This window comes from Lemur catta, chromosome 7, assembly GCF_020740605.2.
Source record: "Lemur catta isolate mLemCat1 chromosome 7, mLemCat1.pri, whole genome shotgun sequence".
In the NCBI taxonomy this organism is placed as follows: Eukaryota; Metazoa; Chordata; class Mammalia; order Primates; family Lemuridae; genus Lemur; species Lemur catta.
Genome location: NC_059134.1, coordinates 79,356,155 through 79,378,223, shown reverse-complemented (window position 1 = coordinate 79,378,223; position 22,069 = coordinate 79,356,155). Strand labels below are relative to the sequence as shown.

The following is a 22,069-nucleotide window of genomic DNA, read 5'->3' as shown; positions in this document are numbered from 1 at the left end:
AGAAAAGAGTAAAAAACTAATGTCAGTATAGGAATCTTCCCCCAAATGTATACAAAATATTGAATTAGAGGTTTTAAATAGTTTTCATTTCAACCTCCTCAGTTTAATTCTTAAAAAAATGGATTGGCACACATTGCTATCTTGTAGAATACATAAAATGGATGCTAACCAATTTTTGTCCATATTTTCAAAAGACTAAGCAAAGGGAATAAACTCATTTAAAAAAAGTTAACTTCTAATGGATAAAATAAAATCTAAGTAGTAGATCAAGTTGATAAGGTAATGAAATAACTGAGAAAGATTACAGGGGTTTAATTTGTCATTACAGTATAAATGTGAAATTTTTTTTTTCATATGCAGCATTGATATACCCTCTGTATGTAGGTGGGACTGCACTTAATGTGGGATTCCTTGGTAGGAAGTGGTACTCCATCCATCATATGTAAGCTACAGGGACAAGATAATCCCCTCTGCTCTTATTCCTTGGCATCAAGTGACTCAGGCAATTAGATATTGCCAACTGGAATACTGAATCTTGGAGGGATGCTAAGACTCATGGACAGTTAAAAAGTTATCTATGCGGAGAAAAAAGTACAGTGGTGACAACACAGGATTAAATATTCTCCAACAACAAGATCAAGAATCCAGTGTGACTGGGACCAGGAACAGATTCCTAACTTGGACTGTTGGTGCCATGACTGTGGCTATATTTACCATTGCTCAGCTTTCTTTGGTTTCTGCCCATTTTTGGAACCTAGTTCTCCAGCATTCCTGCTTACTTTAACAGCTACCCAACCTACTTCAGATAAATTCGTTTTTCCCATAAGATGGCTAGAGTGAGTTTCTGTTGCTTGCAACTAAGAGTTCTAACTCACAGAGTCACAGAAATCTACCCATCCCAACTCCCACCAGGATAATTAGCCATATTCATTTGTTTAACTGCACCAAACAAAACGATCTCTCAAAGTTCCTGGAAGCTCCTTTATTTAATGACTGTATCTACCACTAGCAAACTTGTTAATTCAGAAGGACAAATTAAAGAACAAAAGAACAAACATAACCAAAAGGTTAGGTTAGAAGTGCTGGTTATAAAAAGAACATATTTTTCAGTTTGAAGCAGGTATTGTGAAGTCCCAACCTAGGATTTCAGAACCACTTAAAATTAGTTAAATGAAAAAAATCACAAATGAGTCTTGAACCAAAACCTTAAGTTCTGTAGAACTGAAGACTTAAACTATACATATTTATACTATAATATACATATATATACATTACAGCTCATAATATCAAAAATGAGCCTGATAATCAAAAAGAAAGCTACAAAGATAAGAAATAAGGTTAGGAAATTTGTATTCTGTACTACCTCCTCCTTTTACCAAGACATTTCCCTGTGTGCTTACAATGTTTTCCAGAATAACCCACTGAAACCATAAATTTACATTATCATTTGAAAGAAAAAAACTAATCTTACATCATTATCCAAGCATTAACGACAGAGAATTAGATAATCAGAATAAAGAGCAGTATTTGCACAGGGGAGAAAGGAGGAAACGCAGATTGGTTAAGTATACCACTAGACTCAGAAAACATTGAGATATGAAAGAAATCTCTATCACAATTCTATCAGTTTTCACAGAAATACAAAAATGCAATCCTTAAACTCATATGGAACCACAAAAGACTCAAAATAGCCAAAGTAATCTTGAGCAAAAAGAACAAAGCTGGAGGCATCACACTCCCCGTTTTCAAAATATTTTAGAAAGCTACTATAAACAAAACAGCATGGTACTGGCATAAAACACAGACCAATGGAACAGGATAGAGAGCACAGAAATAAACCCACACATTTACGGCCAACTGATTTTCAAGAAAGGTGCCAAGAACACACAATGAGGAAAGTACAGTGTCTTCAGTAGTGTTGGGAAAACTGGATATCCATATGCAGAAGAATAAAACTAGATCTGAGACCATCTATAAAATTCAACTCAAAATGGACTAAAGACATAAATATAAGTCCAGAAACCACACAAACTGTTAGAAGAAAACATGCAGGAAAAGCTCCACAACATTGGTCTGGGCAATAAATTTTGGATATGATGTCGAAGCACAAGCAACAAAAGCAAAAACAGACAAATGGGATTATATCAAACTAAAAAGCTTCAGCACAGCAAAGGAAACAATTAACAAAGCGAAGAGACACCCAACAGAGTGGGAGAAAATATACATCTGACAAGGGGTGAACATGCAAAATATATAAGAAACTCAACTCAATAATAAGAAAACAAATAAGCTGATTAAAAAGTAGACAAAAAACCTAAATAGACATTTCTCAAAAGAAAATATACAAATGGTCCACAGGTTCTCAACAAAGTACGTGACATCACTAGTCACTGGAGAAATGAAAATTAAAACCACAAGATATCACCTTATACCAGGCAGAATGGCTATCATCAAAAAGATAAAAAATAACAAGTGTTGTCAATGATGTGCCAAAAAGAGAACCCATGCCCACTGTTGGTGGGAATGTAAATTAGCACAGCCATTATAAAAAAAATAGGCAGCTTCTCAAAAAAGTAAAAATGTAACTACCATATGATCCAGCAATCCACTTCTAGGTATATACAAATAAACCGAAATCAATATATCAAAGAGATATTTACACTCTCATGTTCACTGCAGCTTTATTTATAATAGCTAAGCTATGGAATCAACCTAAATGTCCATCAAAGGACAAACAGATAAAGAAAATGTGGGACATATACATAATGGAATACTATACAGCCTTAAAAAAGAAGAAAATTCTGTCATTTCTGACAACATGGATGAACTTGGAGGACATTATGCTAAGTGAAATGAATCAGGCACAGAAGGACAAATATCACATTATATCACTTATGTGGAATTTAAAGAGGTCAAAATCACAGAATTAGAAAGTAGAATGGTGGTTACCAGAGGCTGGGGGAGGAAGAAAGAAATAGGGAGCTGCTGTGGAAAGGGGATAAAATCTCAGTTAAATAGGAGGAGTGAGTTTTTGAGATCATCACATTGAGTAAATTTTGACTTGCTCACCATAAAAATGATAAATGAGATGATAGATGTTAATTAGCTCAATTCGATTATTCCACGTTATATACATACAGCAAAATATAACACTGTACTCCACAAATATGATTATGATTGGTCAATTAAAAATAATAATTTTTAGAGAAAGAAAACATTGAAATGATTATAAACTAATTTTTCAAAGTCAAAGAATATCATGTATGGCAAAATTTGGGGGGAAAACTATAAACTATGGCACAATATCAGTTTCACTCTCTTTCAAGCAGAAATATACATATTCTTTCCAAATAAATACATTCTATGGTATCAATACTGAATTAAACAGTGGTTATAAGGTATTCACAGATTCTGGAATTGAAGGTAATGGCTCATTATTTCTTGCTTTATGAAATCCTGACAGAATGATCAGATAATGATAATAACACCTTCTAATGTATCTTTTTGTTTAAGTAATAATTTTGTTCACAGATAAGCAGGTATGTGTGTGTGAGCACCTGCATATGTTTGTGTATATAAAAAGTAAAATATCAGAATAAAGTAGCAAGAAAATATATTTCATTGTGGCAATGATTAACTCCAAAGATAATTAATGTTCATATTTAAAGAGCTATATATGTGAAATTTTGATGTTTATATTTTCTTCTGAGCTATAATCACCTCTAAAATTCATATTTGATTTTTTTTAAATAATTTAATCCCATTCATTTTAAAGTAAGAAAAAAATCTCTGATCTGATTCTTAAACAAACAAAAAGAATTTCTCCTAAAGAGACATAAAATATAATTTGGAAAATGTATTAAAATTATAATTCTTCCTAATAAAAGAGGGGACATATATTCAGTTGTGGCACATTTTCTAACTGAAGTTCCTACTTTAATGAGAAAGGAAAAGGTTTCCAAACAACAGAAAGAAATACACATTGAAAAAATAACAATGACAATAGCTCACTACATTTTAGTTAAAGATAAAAATAAAGCATGTTAAATTCTCAGTGTATCAGCCATTTGAGGCAATTGATCCTGGAGAAAAATTATATAGACAAAATTATTTTTCCTAAGTCACTGAAGGTGAGAAAATATATTTGATTGTATATGCTCTATGCACATAACAGACACAGTTCTATTAAAAAAAACATATTATTAAAAAGACCTATAAAAATTAGATAACCAAGGAACAGCATGTGGAGAGAATTATGAGAGGAAAAATTTGGAACAGATTTTAAATGACAGCAAAAGCAGCGCTGCTGTGGAAAGTTCTGGCAACAGGTGCAGAAAGATGAGCACATGGGAAGAAGGCCATGAAGCCTGACAGAATTCTGGGAATAAAATAATAGTATTTAGAATTTATGCCACAATTTTTTTCCTTTGAGCATTTTACACACATCAACTAATTAATCATCAAAACACCCACAAGAATATTTCTCTCCTCATTATCACACCCAAGAATGATGAGTCGCTTCTTTTTGACTACATAGTACAAATCATACTTAAATTTTTTTCACTTTTCACACTAAACTTTTCTGCAATATTCATCTTTTCATCTAGAACTAATTTAATCATTGCTTTTGATATTTTCGGCAGATTCTATTGTTCCAAACAAATTCAAAATTAGATTGCTTATGTCTGATAGATTTCCTTTGAGAATGACATTAAGATTTATTAAAAGAATGGCTATACCCGTGTTTGTTAAGGCTCAAAATACAATCTGATAGAGTACAGACGGTCCCTGTCTTATGATAGTTCCACTGACAATTTTTCAACTTTACAATAGTGCAAAAGCAATACATACTCAGTAGAAATCATACTTCGAGTACCCATACAACCATTCTGCTTTTCACTTTCATAAATATTCAATAAATTACATGAGATAGTCAATACTTTGTTATCAATAGGCTTTTTGTCAAATGATTTTGTCTAACTGTAGACTATGTAAGTGTTCTAAGCACATATAAGGTAGGCTAAGCTAAGCTATAATGTTTGGTAGGTTACGTGCATTAAATGTATTTTTGACTTACGATATTTTCAACTTATGATGGGTTTAATGGGATACAATCTCAGCACAAGTTGAAGAGCATCTGTGTATTAAAGGTCAGAATAGCTAATGACAAATAAAAGTAATTTTGAAAATTTCTAGAAAGTCCCAAGAAAATACATGCTTAGGTAATTTTCTTGGGCTTTGCAACATTATTGAATGACCATTTCCTAAGAATTTACCAATCATCAATTCCAATAGCCTTTTCTAAAGTGGTCTGACGCCTACTGTAATAGCTACTATACTCTAATTCTTGGCCTTCCAAGACAATGTACACTCTAATTCACTCTCTGAAATAATAGCTATTCCTCTCTTGTCACTGTTGCTGCCAAGATGAATGAGCTCCTCAAGAATCCTTCCTTGGAAGTGGGTTCTAAAGCCAGACTGCCTGAGTTTATATCCACCACTTAGTTGTATGGACTGGCACAACCTCTCTGTGTTAGCTGTTTGACCTACAAAAAGGAGATGTTAGTAATAACAGTACCTATTTTATAGAGGTTTTGTGAGAAATGTGTGGAAAAATAAATGACAAATACATGTTCAGTGCCCAGAATAAATCCTGCTGAGTATTTCCATTATAGTGCTCTACCAACAGCACAAATTCAACAGTCATCAAACTGAAATCATCATCACCCCAAGATTATCACTCCTCATATGTTCCTTTTGTTCTAAATGTAGTAGAATTTCAAAATACAAGTCATGTTTTCTATTCTATTTCATTATGGTATCGTAACATAATGGTAATTGTTACCATTATCATACTATTTTACAAATGCCTGTAGAATTTTATTATTGCCAAATCTCACTCACCATATTGATTTCATATGCATGAGTTATTTGCCAAATTTAAATATACCAACTCCAATACATCAAAATGGTTTTTAAAAGCAACCAGGATTACCTTTAAGAAGTCAGGGTCATGCTAAGAATAAATTCAGCTAATCAGTATGTAACCTTGTATTTATATAGGACATCAAGGAAACCACTCTTGAACAGATAAAGTTCTATCAAAATCTTAACCCTAAAACTTAAACCAGGTCATTAGTTGTAGAATCCTACTGTCTTACATCAACAATTTTGAAAGTAGTATAATAGAATAACTTGGTATTAAGAGAAGGATCAAGTCATCATTTTCTCCTTGATCATTTCCCAACAACAGACCTGCAAGAAAGAATCATCAGACCTTTCACAAAATGAAGAAATAAAGGTTTATGATTTCAGGAATAAGGGCTAAATAGAAACACAGATAAGACAACTGTGTTTTTCAGAAAAAAATTTCAAGTGTATGTTTTTAAGACTTTTGATGTCAAAGGTATTTTCTGTTCCTGTATTTGTGTTTCAAGGCCATTATCTGGGTGGAGCTATCAGATTTGCTGGCTAAAGCTACCAGAGTATAAAATAATTTTCTTTAGTACTATCACTTGTAGGTTTCTCAGTACATACACATAATTTTATAATACAAGAAAGAAAACAAATTTTCCTATGGACAAATTTGAGAGCTCATAAAAATTATAATTTTTTTGAGTTTGTATCCTTTAAGAAAGTAATCTGTACACATGTTTTCGGTTGTCTTATTCCCTTCCCCTCTCCCTGAGAATAAAGCACTGGTAATTTTTAACACTTCAGAAGAAAAATAAGAGTGATTTAAAACATCTACAAAGTGATGACATAAATGTTTATGGGCAAAGATATTTATCTATTTGAAAAGGTCATTTTTAAAGGCTTCAAAGATTCTATTGCAATGAATATCCACAGTCAGGAAGAATTACAGCATTTTGAACTGAAGCTACACTTTCTAAATATATTGAGATCTGTTAATGTTGAAATTTCAAAAACATGAAATGCATTTATAACATGAATAGAAAGATGAATTTCTAACCATTCTAGTTATTTTAGAAATAGAAAATATTCCCAAGTTGTATACACTATTATAGGATTTCAGGTCCTCAACTCTTCCTCCTTCCCCAACTGGTAGGTACCTTTCCAGGATCATGTCTTCTATAAAGTACACGGGATGAAGGAGATTTTTTTGAGATTCCTTCCAAATCTGGTTTCTCACCATAGGGTATACTTTAGACTCTAAAGGGCACTAACAAATTAGAAAATTAGATACACATGGGAATATACAATTTTTTCAAGCAGAATACTATTCTTAAAGAGGAAATTGATATCTATATAGTTTTCAACTTTAGGCATGCTAGTATTTAGTAAGTCACATGTATCACAGAAAAATGAAGACCATGTTATTAATGACTGCACTTACTCTCAAATGGCATATAAATGAACTTTACCTAAATAGTCAATCTGCTTCTTAAAATAATCCTATAAGGTACTTGGTAAAAGCCTTTAAAATCATTGTTAACACTAGCTACCATTTATTTAATGCTTATTAAGAACCAAACATTACCTTAAGATCATTACCAAATATATAATCTTATTAATACAGTCCTATGGGGGTTATTATTCTCATTATACTTAAGGAAATTGAGGCACAGAAAGAAGGCAGGGTTTGAACTCAGGCAATCTTCAGGCAAGCCCTATCCTCTTACCCACTTCTCTGTATTGCCCTTTCTTCTTTTGACCTTTACCCAAATCTCCAGATGGTACCCTTTCTCTCTCATCCCTGCTAAGAGGGTCCACAGGCTGTTAATTCAAGCAAAGAACCCCAGAAATCTGGCAGGGGAGGGAAGGAAAAGACCTCAGAGTTTAATAAAGTTAAAAGTAAGGAGAAGAAATATGCATCACTCAGGCTACAAAGTAATAAGATCCATGTTCCAGGATAGATTAAGAATGAACTCTAAAGGCAACACGGTTGGAATAGAGGTAGCATTTCCTAAGGCTAATTACTCTGCAATGTACAGGGCAACACATTTAGATTAATGATAGGAACCATAAATTTTAGAGTTGGAAGACATTTAAATCATTTAGTCCAATCTCCTTCTTTGCCCCTCACCATCCCTACTTCTAAAAAAAGAGGCTGAAACTTAGAAAAGTTAGGTGGTTTTTTCAAGGCCTAACAAAAGCAGTTAAAGAATCAATGTCATATTCTTATTAGAGGACAATAATTCCACAAATCGTTATGAATGGGGAATTACTGAATATATTATAGTCCTAAGCCAGAAGAAAAACCTTGCTGAAACCAAGGAATTAGGTATGAAGGAGCTAGGACTATTTTCCTATAAAATGTTGTATTAATGCTGCAGACAATTAGAGATCACCTTACCCTTACCCTGCCTTTTAATTCTCTTTTCCCTGTGTTCTCAATTCTGATCCTACCTGAATGCCATTAGAAGGTGCTTCTTTCTATTTTTTATACCTTCTTAACTCTCAGTAACAGTAATATGGCTCTCCCTTCTGCAAAACACTGAATAAAACTTGCCCTGTCTTGGCCAGGCACAGTGGTTCATGCTTGCAATCCAAGCACTTTGGGAGGCTGAGGCAGAGGATCGCTTAAGCCCAGGAGTTCAGGACAAACCTAAGCAACATAGCAAGACCCCATCTCTACAAAAAATAAAAAAATTAGCAGGGCCTGGTAGCACATGCTTGTAATCTCAGCTACTTGGGAGGCTGAGGCAGGAGGATTGCTTGAGTCCAGGAGTTTGAAGCTGCTATGTTCATGCCACTGTACTCCAGTCTGGGTAACTGAACAAGATCCTCTCCTAAAAAAACAAAAGACAAACAAAAAAGTGTGCCTAGTCTTATCTCTAAAATTCACTGGCAACACAAAAATTCACTTAAGTCAAACACTAAAATCATCCCATATCAAGACTGACACATATTCAAATACATAAATTAGAGCGAGGTTCCTTTAAGAGAGAGAATTGAGAGAAATAGACTGTGTATGTAAGAGAGATTTAACGGCAGTAGCACTTTTGACTACACACTATTTCATCAGGCATTATATCTGGTATTTTGCACATGGTATTTGATAAAATCAGCACAATAATTATATGAGATGGTTCTTATTGTCCTATTTTATAGGTAAGACTATTAAAGCTTAAAGAAACCAACTAACTTGTCCAAAGTAACATAGTACTATTGCACAGATATCTGAGATTAGAACCCGATTTATCCAAAAACTTATTTAATATAAAAATCTACATACTTTTCATATACTTATTCTATGTCTATTTAATTCTATTAAAATCAATTCTAGAGCTAGAAATGAACCTAGAGCTTATTTAGATCCTCATACAAAATAAAGTCCAAAGATATTAGGTGACTTGCTTAAGATAACATAATTAGTTAATTTGCAAGGCAGAAACTATGGCAGGGCGTGGTGGCTCACACCTGTAATCCTAGCACTCTGGGAGGCCAAGGCAGGAGGATTGCTTGAGGTCAGAAGTTCGAAACCAGCCTCAGCAAGAGTGAGACAGGTTTCTACTAAAAATAGAAAGAAATTAGCTGGACAACTAAAAACAGAAAAAAATTAGCCAGACACGGTGGCACATGCCTGTAGTCCCAGCTACTCAGGAGGCTGAGGCAGGAGGATCACTTGAGCCCAGGAGTTTGAGGTTACTGTGAGCTAGGCTGATGCCATGGCACTCTAGCCAGGGCGACAGAGAAAGACTGTTTCAAAAAAAAATTAAAATAGACAGGCAGAAACTACAAATAGTTAATACTTACCGAGAACTTACTACCCTATAAGGTAGGTATTAATACTATTCACATTTTACAAATGAGAAAATTAAAGCAAAGGGAAGTCAAGTGGCTTGTTGAAGATCACAAAGGAAGTAACAAGTAAGAAAAAGAAGAGGGATTTGTCTTCAAGCAGTCTGGTGCCACAGCCTATATTTTTAACCACTATGCTAGAATCTGCCTTTCAATTACAAGTTGGATCTCCTAATTCCCTTCCTAGCTCCTCTGTAATTACAATAAACTTAGCACTTATGAGTTACACATGGAAGAATCAATAACAGAAATATCAGATAAGAAACTAGTCTGAAAATTCAAAAAGCTCCATTATTTCAAATGATATTCAGATATTTATATTAAAATGCAAATGAGTCAATTTATGAAGATTAACAGAGGCTCAAATTTTAAACCAGAACTTTCCCCACCACTACTAATTTCTGCACTTAGCTCATGTTTCCAATTCTACCACAAGGATATTTGTAGAATGAGCCTAATGATTAGAGCCTCTGTCCAGAATCATTCTAAACTGGGACCTTAATTGTTTCTGTTTCATGAGTCAGTGAGTGTAATATTTTATCTGTTAGATTTTCTAAATGCCAATTCCATCATGTTCTGAGCACACTCTTTTGCCCACTCAGAAGACTAGGTCACTAAGACAAAACTTTGATATAACAGCAAAATTAAGTTTTCTAATTCTTTATTCTCTCTTAACAAGCAAACAACAGACTAAGATTTTTATGTGCTCATCTACCTATGTATCTCAATACTTCTTTCTCCCTCTTTCTTTCTGTCTCTCTCCATTTAACCAATCTCAACTGTGTAAATCACATATCAGAATACACTTGGCCTTCTGTATTCACAGGTTCCCCATCCATGGATTCAACCGAGGATAGAAAGAAAATACTTGGAAAAACAAATTCCATAAAATTCCAAAATCAAGATATAAATTTGCCAGCACACCAAGTACTATGTTGAATCAACTTGAATGAAGTGATATGTAGGCATTGTGTTGCATTGTAAGTTATCTAGAGATGATTTAGAGGGAGGATATGTGTAAGTTATTTGCAAATACTATACCATTTTATATAAGGTACTTGAGCGTCTGTAGATTTTGGTATCTGAAGGACACCCTGGAACCAAACCCCTACGACACAGAAGGACAACAGTATTTCTTTTCCAAAATAATTTTCCAAAAAAAGAAAAAAGTCCCCCAAAGGCTGTGAATTGAAAAAAAGAAATGTTTCATAACATTTTTCCCTTTTGCTCTGTCAAACTATAAAAAATAAAGAGACTATTTAGTGACCAGCATATGGCTATTACTAAAAAATCCCTTTCATCAAAATTAACTGGAAAGAAAAAAATTTATCTCCTGAACCTCACTTCCTTCTTCTCATCCATTTGGAAATGAGAAATGAATTCAAGAAGGGAGGTAGAAGATTTTAAAGAGCAGCTTAAACATAGTGCTTATGAGGTTAGCAGTGTAGTACAGCAGGAAAAAAGCACACATAGGCTTTGAGGCCATATAAAACTAATACTATCACTTCCCAGCTTGTGATCTTGGGCAATTCATTTCACTTCTCTTACTCTCAGTTCACTTGTCTAAAATGTACATAAAATAGGAGATGTGGCCAAGGGGATAGAAGGAAAGTCAAAAGTCTTAGGAAATAAAGGCAGAAATACAAGATCCACTAAATAATGTTATATAGTGTGAATAAACCAGACACTCATGCTGGGAACTGACCAGCTCTAATTTAGAGGCAAATGACTATATCTGATCATTGAAATCTGAAGGAAGAAGGTAGGACCAAAAATAGTGAGGGTAAAAATTAAAAATTAAAGACTCTTTTTCAGAGGAAAACTCAATGGATACAAGCCTAAAAAAATAGCTGTAAGCTTACTTGAGATTCTAAACTGTGTTGAGCTGAGATATCCAGAAATTTAAAAGACACAGAAAGAGGGGTAGTAATTCAATACACAGTTACTGAATGAGGCACTGTGTTAAATACCAGGAAAACATAGAGTATGTAAGACCCCTCCACAGTTTTAAAGAGTCAACAGGCAAGTAAATAGAAATTACAAGGATCTAATAACACCATCCTGGAAGAAAGAACAAACAGTATAATAAGAGTGCCATGAACACAATCACGGAAAAAGGAAGGATACAAGCTATCATGTGCACAGTCAGAGACCTGAAAGAACATTACATGTGTCATTGGGTGGCAAGTAAGTAGAGCATGTTGGCAGAAGAGGCTGAAAAGGTAGAATGGACTTGGTGCTAAAGGATCTTGTACATTTTGCCAGGAATTTACAAAGCATTAACCTAGAAAGTGATATGATCAGATCTAAAATTAGGTCCATATAACAACAGATTAAAAGATGTATTTAAAGTAAGTCACCAATTAAGAGGTTCTTGTAGTCATCCTGGTAAGAGATGAGAAGGTGGTTATATCATGTTTTTAAATACGAGAGAGGGATGAGATATTAAGCAATCAAGAATGCCAATAAGGTTTTTAATCCAAGTACCAAGCAAACAAGTAAATTATATAGTATAATATTTAGAACCATAATTTTGCTTTTAATTCAGATCCAAATACTTGTTTAGAACATCAAATCCAAATATTTATGATGTGAAAACAAATAATTCATTCCAATGAAAATCTTTCATCCACAAAAAGCACATCTCGAACAGGAAAATCTTTTCTTATTACCTATTTTTTGATCACAGTTCTTCTGTTTGAACAGATGGGAAATTCCTCTTCTTAATCCAAGTGAGGGCAGAGACTTCAAATGGGAAGAACTTTCTGGCATAGGTTTACAAAGAGTGCTTAAATCTCTTCCAACAACATAGTGTGGGAGTATTTCAGCACAGGCTGGAACAGTTTCAGGTTTATTACCTCCTGAGAATACCTTTGATAAATAAAGCCTTATAGGAAAGTAAGGCTAAAGCCTCACCTTTCTTGAACAGACAGCAATGATTCTCTTGTTTTTTTAACATTCCAACCCTAATAGGCAGGATTTCCAAACTGCTGATAACTAGAAGTGATAGAAACATATTCCCATTGTTTAGAATGAAATGATATAAATGTTACAGGTTTTGTTTATGTTTTCTTCCTCAGGGGATGTGTGTATATAAAGTAAGGATTTTTCACTTTTTAAAATCATCCCACTTCAAAACTAGTACAGATATTCTTAAAGCACTCTTCCCAATTCCCAATATCCTCAACTTCTCCCCTTTTAGTTTTCTTTTGTATCTTCCCTCTCCATATCCAAAATAGTAAATAAGTTAGTTTGCGTGTTTGCTTCAAAAAGAGGTGCTAGCAAGAATACATCAGTCCAATTCCTTTATTCCCTCAGTATCTCTCACATAAATCTACCTCAATTTCATGGCCCAAATAGAGAGTGGTAATAAGAAAGAATATGGAAACAGACAACAGAAAAAAAAAGAGAACCAATGACAATGAAACGCAGGCCAAGCTGAAGAAAGATCAGTACTATACTAATGTAGTATAATTAATGAATTGGAAGGTATCTTAGAAATCTTCTAATTCCACTACTTTGTTGACAATGAGACAAAGAGCACTGCAAGAGATTATATGGGATAGGTCTGGCCAGGAATTTAGGATAGCCAGACTAAAAGATATACCCTGAGTAATGTCAGGTCTGTAGTCTATATATTTGAAATTGAAATAGGTTATATTGGCCATGGGTATACCAAGAGTTTAAATTTAAGCAGAGGATGTAAACAGATGGAAAACCATACCACGCTCATGGATCTGCTGAATCAACATTGTTAAAATGTCTATACTACCCAAAGTGATGTACAGATTCAATGCAATCCCTATTAAAATACCAACATCATTATTCACAGACCTAAAAAAAATAATTCTATGTTTCATATGGAACCAGAGAAGACCCCATATAGCTAAAGCAACCTTAAGCAAAAAGAACAAATTGGGAGGCATCAATTTGCCAGACTTCAAGCAATACTACAAGGTTATAATAACCAAAACAGTATGGTACTGGCACAAGAAAAGAGACACAGACCACTGGAACAGGACTGAGAATGCAGATATAAAACCATCCTCATATAGCCATCTGATCTTTGACAAAGCAGACAAAAACAAACACTAGGGAAAAGAATCCCTATTCACTGGTGCTGGGAAAATTGGATAAACACATGTATTAAAAGAAGACTGAAAAAGGATCTGGACCTCTCACCTCCCACAAAAATCAACTCATGATGGATAACAGACTTAAACCTAAGGCATGAACCATAAGAATTCTAGAAGAAAATGTTGGAAAAACTCATATAGACATTGGCCTAGGCAAAGAATTTATAAAGAGGACCCCAAAAGCAATCATAGCAACAAGAAAAATAAGTAAATGGGACTTGATCAAATTAAAAAGCTTCTGCACAGCCAAAGAAACTATCATTAGAGCAAACAGACAACCTACAGAATGGGAGAAAATATTTGCATGCTATACATATGATAAAGAGCTGATAACTAGAATCTATGTATTTATACGACTCAGGAAAAATCAAACCACCCCATTAAAAGGTGGGCAAAGAACATGAACAGAAGTTTTTCAAAAGAAGATAGACTAATGGCCAAGAAACACATGAAAAAATTTCAACATTTCTACTCATCAGGGAAATGCAAATCAAAACCACAGTGTGGTATCAATCACTTACCTCCAGTGAGAATGACTTTTACCAAAAAGTCTCCAAACAACAAATGTTGGTGTGGATGCAGACAGATTGGAAAACCGATACATTGCTGGTGAGACTACAAACTAGTACAACCTCTATGGAAAGGAGTATAGAGATACTCAAAGAACTAAAAGTAGAAGTACCATTTGATCCAGCAATCCCACTACTGGGTATCTACCAAAGGGAAAAAAAGACATTCTATAATAAAGACATCTGCACTCAAATGTTATTAGTGGCACAATTCACAATTGCAAAGACGATGAAACAACCCAAGTGCCAATCAAGACAGGAGTGGATTAATAAAATGTGGTATATGTATACCATGGAGTACTACTCAGCCATAAAACAAAAATGACAAACTACCTATTGTATTATCCTGGATGGCGCTGGAGCCCATTCTTCTAAGTGAAGTATCACAAGAATGGAAAAACAAACACCACATGTATTCACCATCAAATTGGTACTAATCAATCAACACTAACATGCACATATGGGAAGTAACATTCATAGGGTGTTGGGCAGGTGGGAGTGGGGAGGAGGGGATGGGTAAATTCACACCTAATGGATGAGGTGCCTGCTCTCTGGGGGATGGGCATGCTTATAGCTCTGACTCTGGTGGTGCAAAGACAATTTATGTAACCAAAGTGTTTGTACCCCCATAATACTCTGAAATTAAAAAGTAAAATAAATAAATCAGTATAAATTTATCAAATATTGCCCAATTTTTTTTTCTAAATTCTTCACTTGTCTCAGTGACTGGTTTCCAACTGCAGAACATCTCAGAGACATTTTCTTGCCTCAGAATTTTCTTCATTAACTCTCAATTTGAGAAATGCAAATGTATTTTAAATGAACTTTAAACACCGTTTTGTTATAGTGCTTTTTTGTATAGGTATTTTTTGTAGAGAAAACTTTTCTACTAGAAGCAGATAAATCCTGAACAGTTGTTTACCAGTTTAGTTTGAATAATCCATCAGAAACAGTATAATGAGATAAAATAGATGACCCTACTTTCATGGTCTCCTTAAGCCATCCTCAACCACTCCTTGCCTAACCATAAAGTATCATATATTTTAAATTGAGGATCATTCCTTTTAATAATTAACTAACCCAAATTCATTATTTTATCTATGAAGGCACTGTGGCCTGAAAGGGAAATCAATCTGCAAAGTAATACAGAGTTGGGACCAGAACCCAGGTCTTCTGACTTCCAGCCTAGAAAATGTGAACTGCAAGAATGACTCTCATATGGTATGTCTGATACATGGCTAGGCTGTCTAGACCACAGCAGATTTGGTCATTCAGCACTCACCACTCACCCTTATCATACACACACACACACACACACACACACACACTCCTCAGCTACATCAATATTCCAGTACTTTTTGTCACTATATTATTGTCATCTCAATATGTACCAAGTACTGTTTGTCAAGTACAATGTCTAATTCAATCATCAGAAAAATCCTATGACACAGGTTTTTCAAAGTAAAAATAGCTAAAAAGTCATAAAACAAACTGAAGCCCAGAAGATGTAATGGTAACAAAGCATCAAGCTCCTACTTGAAATCATTCAAGGTTTGGGTTAAGTACATGACAAGATAGGCAAAAATGAAGCATATTATTCCCTTTCTCAAAAGCTGTCTTAGCCTAGCAATGTCTTAGCCTGGCAGTCAAACTGCTACATGATGCAGTACCAATCCACATTTCTAATCTCATTTCCTATACACTTTAATGCAGTATTATACTTCTTTGGGCACCCTTTATATGCTGTGAATGTATTAAGTTACAAATTAATGGGATTTTTCTCATTGAAATCATAGGGTATTTAAAAATATAGAATATATAAACTCCATGATGACCACCACAGTGACAGGAACAAAACAGAAACTCAAGAATACTTGTTGACAGGACTGACCTCAACAAGCATAGACCATAATTACAAGTACCATAGGTAAGAAAGGAAAAAAATGGGAAAGGTGCAATAAAATTAGTATACCTGAATCCCTTAGTAAGTTAAATATGATGATCCACTGTGATAATGAGGAAGACTGGGAAAAAGAAGCTAGTTCAGCTTAGGTATAAAAAGCTAAAGACTTAGGCAAGCTGTCTTGTAAAGAAATGAGAAAAGTAGGGCTCTAGTAGCAACATTATAAAAATAAAAAACACAATTAGAAATCAGCATGACTGAATATAATAAAATTAAATAAATAATCCTGACAGAACACAGAATTGGTAAGTAAGCTGAGTCCAGATTTTAGAGAGAAGGCAGGAAGAGAGGAAGGTCAGGAAGTGGAGAAAGTAACAAGAAAAATATCAGGGAATGGAGATTTACTCCTCCTTAGTGAGCCTTTGAAGATGAAAAATGTTACACCTTTGAAATGATCAGCATAAGATATGGTAATAAGGCTCCCATAACCTACTGACCTTTAGATGTCATAAAATGCCAGAAAATGGATTTTTTTTTCCATTGCAACTTATACATTATCATAAATTCTCTGGCTCTTTGGAATCCTTAATGAAACTCCAAACATTGAGTTAATAAGTTTCAAATATCACAATTTTGCTAGCAAATGAAAAACAATTATATACAAAGATATGACTCAAGAAATTAAAAAAAAAAAACAAGAAATTGGTAATATGGTTGTGGCCAATCTATGATCAAGAAATAAAAATATATAGAGGTTTGATAAGAAAGCTGAAAAGAAAAATCTGTTGTCGCACAGAAAGGTTAGACTGCTACTGATGATACTCAATTTTGTATATAACCCAGCATATCCCAAAGTTAGGTAAGCAGAGTGTTAGGTTCCTCAGGTTCCTTAGGTTGCTCATAAGGCCCTTTTAAAAACAGGTAAGTAAGAAAGAGGCAGGGTGGGGGAAATCTATGATCAAATAAGATTGTACAACAATGGGTTAAACAAAGTTTAAAACATTTGGGTTTTTTTTTTTGCTAGAATTCTTTCATGTTAGTGTACACTGAGAATCTCCAAAGAAAGAACAATTATTCTGTGTTTCTAAAATCATATTTGACCCCAGAATTTTTTTAAAGATCATCTCATCAGAACAAACTTAGGGGATAATGAAAGAAAAACCAATAGGTCAAATGGTTGCCTTTGTTCTTAAACATGCCTAAGGAGTGAGAAAAACTATTTACTATATTCTACAAAATCTAAGATGACACTAATTATAAGAAGAAGCATTAATTTTACATACCATGAAGAAAAGATGCTGTTGATTAAATTACAACATGTCATTAATGTGTCTCAATTTCAATCAATGACTTCAAGAGTAATATTTAAGAGGAATGACTAAAAGATGTGTAATCCATTTATTCCCCTACAGATTGCTATTTTATAACTAGATCAAATGCTTTCCCTGAATTTTCCTTTCACATAATGCCTGAATCTGGCACTAGATAGCACACTAAAGTGGTGTCATAGATTGCCTAAGGTGTTGATTATACAGATATTGTTGAGAACTTTGAATAAGTTATTAACTCTCTGGGCTTCAAGTTCAATATTCGATTATGGGTAAATAATTCCCATCTCAGAGAGACGCTGGGAGGATTTGAAGAAATAATATATGTAAAGTGCCTGAAATCTAGTAGGCACTTAATATGTGAGTTCTTTTCTCTTCTTATTTTCCTCAGTAATTCACCCTAGCATTTTATCATCTTGCCAGAACATACTTGCTCTCTTCAGCCAAAATATCTTCCTGGTCTTGATTTCCTCTTGTTTATTCTTCTGCAAACATGAAGAATACCTAATCAATCCCCCCTTGCAAAATCCTGTATATAAATGAAATACTTTCTTTCAAACAAATATGAACTCAACGAAGAAACAAACTCTTTCAAAAACATGTCATTTTTAATGAATTTATTAAGGTCAAATTAATTCAATGCAAAGGAATCTAAGCAAGCCATTTAATTTTGTTTTTATTAACTAAAACACAGTGTTTAGTTGGAAAGTGAGCTCTTATTTGATGAATCAATATACTATTATTTATGAACTAGTTTCTGTGGAGCATAAAAGACTCTTCTCATAGACTGATAAACTAGCAAGATAAAAAAGGAATTGTATTGAATATTTTTCAAGAGAAAAAAGGCATCAAGCAAGGAAGAAATTAAACACAAATGACAAAGGGTTCATAACAGGGCTCTAAAAAAAATCAACATGGTAACTATTGGTCTATTCAACAGATTTTAAAAAATGCATGAAACAAAACAAAAACCTAAATACCAAAGAACAATTAAGCAAGTTGCCAAAAGACAAAATACTTTGGTGAGATGTCAATCAGTAACACTGAGCTGACAACTGTGCCTTAATTAATTTTGAAACTGTTTCCAATTAGTTAGTATAGAACACTAGAGGCTTCATGCTGCCTATGACTCAGTGCACTGACTCATCCACCAAAACTTTTCTTACACAAGAAATATCCAAGCACCCTCCAGGATGCAAGATCAAAAGGAAAAGAAGGTTCACCAACCTTCTTAGTTAAAGCCCTGTGATAAATTTAGATGACCGGAAGGATATGGAACAACTTTCCAGAAAGGTTTAATGGTCAGAAATAACTTGAAAAGTTTGATTTGTTAACAAAACAATAAAAATGTATTACTTTAAAATCAGTTTTTCAAATACCAAAAATATTTGAAAAATATGTTTTTCAAATATAAAAAATGCTAGTTGTTTTTTAAACATAGAAAGGATATAAATAATACAACCAACATTAAAGTGTGTTCAATTACCTTACATAGTCAACGTATTTAAATATCCGATATTTCCTAACTCCTTAAAATAGCAGTGGAAAGAAAAATTCAGACATAAACAAAAGCCTAAAATCATCTTACATTTATCCCATAAAAACTTTACCAGATTTCGTTTATCCTTAGTGTGATCCAAGATTACTGACTTTTCTAGAATTAATCTAAATGCTTTAAAAGATTACTTTAAAAAGTATAAAATATAATATAAAAAGGGACAATAACTAGGTTTCCTCGCCTTTATTATAAAGTTTACCTCTATCTAACACAGTTTATTTAAAAAGTTTGCCTCTCCCTAACTCAGATAATCACTCTGTGATTCATTTTTTAAGTAGTTTTGAAATGTTCTTGGGTTAGGAGAATGGATAGAGGACCACAGAAAAGAGGAACAAAAGACTTCTCCCTCTAGGGAAAACAAAGACCCTTTATTCAGAAAATAGAATGTATAAAGGTGTTCCACAGGCCACAGCCAGTTTCAATATCTTGGAAGAGTCTAGGGATCCAGTGAGAGAAGTCAAGGTTAGTATCAAGTCAGTTCTCAAATGAACCACCAATAATAGATCCATTATGTTATAGACGTCTACATGTAATTTTCTAATGCCATAATATTAAAAAAATTGTTGAGATAATTTATAAAGATAAATTAGTACAGAAAGTAAAAAAAGTAAAGATACAGAGATGGGAAACAAATGAAGGTGGAGATAAAGATAGGAGAAATTTTAAAAGTATAATTGGCTGGCCATATGGGGTGACAAACTTTGCATCCCGGAACCATGCCCAGTTTGTCCATAACCTCGGGAAGGTGGAGGCCCCAGCACTGATGAATGCTGCTATGACTTATTCTAAGCCTCAATCGGCCATATTTTGGTACTATGCCAAAGTTGAGCTAGTTCCTCCAACCCCTGATGAGAGCCTGACAGTCATGCAGAGCCTGAAAAAAATAGTCAGTAGTGCTCAAACTGGTAGCTTCTAACAGCCCATAGTTAAGGAAGCTGTGCTGAATGGTTCAGTGGCCACTGAGGTATAGATGTGGTTTTATATTGGAGTGATCACAGGCAAGGACAGCATCATTGTCTATAATGTTTGCCAACTAATCTTTAACATCTGAATATATTTGATTTATTATTTGAATATTCTTGGACCATGTGTGAACAGACTGCTACCTGAATAAAATGTGTCCAAAACAAGTATAATTAAAATCAATGATATGACTATTACTCAAAACATAGGACATAAAATGCTACGTCCTTTGATAAAAGCAGGCCACAAAACTTACCTCGGTGTTTCCCAGAAGCCACTGCAAAGAGAGAAACACGAACAACAGCATAATTCACTACATCCACAAAAATTAAACACACACAGGCAGATTTGTACAAAACGTAGTCATTCAAAATAAGCTTTCCTAACTACTGCACATTGAAAAAAAAAATTCCTATCAATCCTCACAAACTAATAAGATGGTAAATTACCACTTCCTCCTGCATCCCTAGAGTAAACACAATAATGAGTTTCAAAGTTGCATTACTTTTAGTATCCCTCAATATAAGCTACAGAATAGCAGTGAAGCATGATTCAGTAAAAGCAATTCTAGGAGTGTGAAAATGATATGGTCCAAGTTCACTGCAGTCCTTCATAAATTTTATTTCCCCCAAACTTTTTATAGATACTAGGTAGCAGAGAGTTCAAAGTCATAATCTAATACAACCTGGAATGTAGCTAGTTATGTTGTATATATATACATAGCTAGTTTATGTTTTAGTATTTTGATAGTAAGCTAAGCAGGAATGTTATTGATATATACACATATGAAACCTAATGAACACTAATGAGAATACCTGCCTGAATTAATTAAACAAGTGTTTATTGAGTCCTACTACATAAAAGATAAGATAGTACTTACTAGGGATACAATGGTGAACTTGTCTCCCAGACTCCCAGAGGTTAGAGTCTATTGGGGACCACATGCAACTAAATAAATAATTACAGCAATGAATGATAAGGACAATAACAGAGTATAAATGCCTGCTAGGGAAGCACCTAACCTGGAAATGAAATATCAAAAAAGGATTTCCAAAGAAATCAATGCCTAAACTGAAGCCTGAAGCAGGAGTTAGCTCAGAAATTCCAGTCATAAGTCAGCACAGGTCCCACTGAGTCTCCTCTGGGCTCACATTTTCCTTAACCCAGTCATTAAATGATAGAGCTAGTCAAGGAGCAGAACATCCTTTCATCTATTCAATTCAATGACAAGGTTAAATTCGTCTAGGTTCCTGGCTTCAGTTTTTATATACATGCTGATAATTCAGTTATACGACAAATATTATTAATGTGTCATTATTCCCAAAAGTGTTGCCTAACTTTCCTGTCCCTAAGCCATCAAAAGAACATCTGGCTTTGTGCTATCAGTTTCTTTCCCTACCTTGCACTGCAAGGAAGGCCCTATGTGGTCCAAACAGGAACAAACAGTTACATCAACTTAAATAATAATAAGCAAAGAACAAAAGATGAATGATGAATTAGAATAAAAGCTAGCCTACATGAGAGTAGAGGGGTAGCTTCTTCAGGAGTTTTGGAATAAAGGATGGAAAAGCAGCTGCATTTGATGAAGACAGTGGATGAGAAAGAGAACAAGAACAATATTAGAAAGCACTGAAGGGAATTAAGAGTCTCCTTCATAGTTTTGAGAAATGTATAAAGGACTTGAATTATTTTTAAATAATTACTGTTTTAATGGACCATGTTCTTTTGTCCATAAGACTGCTCAAGGACTATATCACCTGGGTTATGACTTAATAAGAATTAAATCTGACAAATTTTTGTCTATGCTCAGCCCTCTCCTCTGAGCTCCCAAATAGCATACGTTTTAC

General features: G+C 34.1%; 1 protein-coding gene and 1 pseudogene across 3 annotated transcripts in view; one reads left to right on the top strand and one right to left on the bottom strand.

Moving 5' to 3' along the window:
• METTL15 (methyltransferase like 15) overlaps positions 1-22,069 on the bottom strand; it is a 185,437-nt gene that overhangs the window by 132,696 nt on the left and 30,672 nt on the right. The window lies entirely within an intron of this gene.
• Positions 19,644-20,310, top strand: LOC123641127 (annotated as a pseudogene).